Below are 2260 nucleotides of genomic sequence, written 5' to 3' on the forward strand. Positions count from 1 at the left end.
TATGAATCTATAGTATTTCTAGTTTGATGTAAGACTATAGTTGTGGCTATAGCATTCACATGTATATAAAATTATGTGTCTCGTTACATATAGTAGATTGTGTAGTTAATATGTGCTTACTAAGCATTTTCGTTTACCCGTTATTTATTAACATTTTTCAGAAATTAAAAGATTCGGCTTGACTGTATCACGCTCAACAAGCTTTTCTAGGACTGTTATGACTATAAGACTTCCGCTTTCATATTTGAATGATGTTATGAAATGATTAATATTATGTTTATTCATGAGAATTATTCAACATTGACATTTGACTTCAGTTATAATTAAATAATGAAAGTTTTCTCAGGTTTTGTTGAAAAAATATTTAAATTATTTATGTTTAAAAAAACTAGGACGTGTGTGTCATTATAAAATAAAAAACGACATTTAAATTATTTATATATAAATCATTTTTAATAAACATATATTTAAATCATTTAAAAAATGATATTTAAACTACTTATATTTAAATATTTTAAATATAAATTATTTAATATTTTTGCTATTTTTCTCAAATACATAGTTATAAAAATAAAAAACGAAAGCAGTAATACAACAATCATTGTGTTTTTTAAGTATATGACATGTTTATCGTTTTGATGAGTTCAAAAATACTTTTTAAATATATTTTTCTATAAAAATATTAATTTTCATTTTGTATATTTACTATATTTGATTAATCAGTGAAAACATCATAAAGATTAAATATATAATATAAGTAATGGGGATTAAACGGAAATGTTATCAAGCTGGTATTGACTGGTTATGAAATAGTAACAAGTAATAAAAAACTTCAACGGAGATGCTTTTAATACAACGATTGAGTATGATGTATACATCAAATTTTAATATGCAAAAACAATAATGTATCCCTTTTTTTAGTAAAAGGTATAACATTTATCAACCAGCATACATGATACAACATAAACTTATATGTATACATATTGTTAAGTTTTTTTTAAAAAAAATTACAAATATAATGTGGTTATATAATTTTAAGCATCTATATAGGGATGTATACAAGTGAAAAGTCAATGATAGTCAAATCTTCAGGCAGAACTTTCACTTTGTAGACGGGATATGATCCATGATTCCATGTGTTGAAGCTCCTCATCACTTATTGAATGGCCAAGATCAGGATATACCTGTTGTTTAATGGTTATGCATATTAGTAATTTAGTATAAAAAAAATTTAATAAATCATTTTGATACAACTCGCCTATGATTTAGCTAATTGGCTTATCCACTTTTAAACACAAATTCTACCTCTCATAAGAAATCACTACGAAATTGAAAGATGATAAACAGATAATGACTTTAGAGAGATGAGAATATGAGATGACAAACCTATGATCAGGCACTAACAGAAACAAGAAATTATAATTTGGAATTTACAATGAGAGCAAGAAAAACGATCGAAAGCCTAAATCAGACAAATATATATGCGTTAGATGCACATATGATCAATAATCGAAAAGAAACAAATCAAAGGATGCGTTAGTTGATTAGTGATTGGGACTTAGGGTTACAGGTAACAGGTTGAGGTGGAGCAGAAGGGAAAGACCAACGAGTGTTGGCGAAGTGAAGACCGTGTAGCCATAAGATGAAACTTCGAGACGCCATTGATTGATTGAGAAGGAGAAATATTAAAGAAGACTATTAATTGTGCAAACGATGATGGACAACTGGTTTTAACTTTTAATGGGAGTTGACTTGACTACAAAAATATGGACTTTTGCAGTTTTCTTCGATCAGTTTTCGACCCTCCAAACTAACGCCTTTGATTCTTGATACCGACTTCTTCAAAAACATAATGCTCCTACAAAACTGCAAAAATGATCAACGAGGTTTGTATAAATTTTTTGCTTTTTGTTAAAAAATTAAAAATAAATAAATAAATGGACTAGCATTATTGGTATTAGCATTATATTTTAATTTTAATATGTACTCTTTAGTTAGTGTTTGGGAATGTTAGTTTAAAAATGTTTTGGTTGTTTGATCAAACGGTATTTTTTGATAGGCAAAACATGAGAGTTTCAAAAAAACCACAAAGGATGTGATTGGGAGTGTTTTTTAATCTCAAAATTGTTTTAGGGAAAAATCTTTATTGACTTTTTAAAAATTATTTGGATTAACTTTTATAATGGGAAAAACAAAAATGTCAATAAGTTCGATTTTAAAAAATGTTTGACTTAGGGGCAAAATGACCAAAAAGGATAAT

At 27.0% G+C, this 2260-nt stretch overlaps 1 long non-coding RNA gene across 1 annotated transcript; it reads right to left on the reverse strand.

Moving 5' to 3' along the window:
* Positions 1–825: 825 nt before the first annotated feature.
* LOC128132000 (uncharacterized) lies at positions 826–1871 on the reverse strand. Its single transcript, XR_008229918.1, has 2 exons — positions 1387–1871; positions 826–1184 (listed from the first exon to the last, which is right to left on the reverse strand). It is a non-coding gene; the product is annotated as an uncharacterized LOC128132000 (long non-coding RNA).
* Between the last annotated feature and the right edge of the window lie 389 nt (positions 1872–2260).

This window comes from Lactuca sativa, chromosome 1, assembly GCF_002870075.4.
Source record: "Lactuca sativa cultivar Salinas chromosome 1, Lsat_Salinas_v11, whole genome shotgun sequence".
In the NCBI taxonomy this organism is placed as follows: Eukaryota; Viridiplantae; Streptophyta; class Magnoliopsida; order Asterales; family Asteraceae; genus Lactuca; species Lactuca sativa.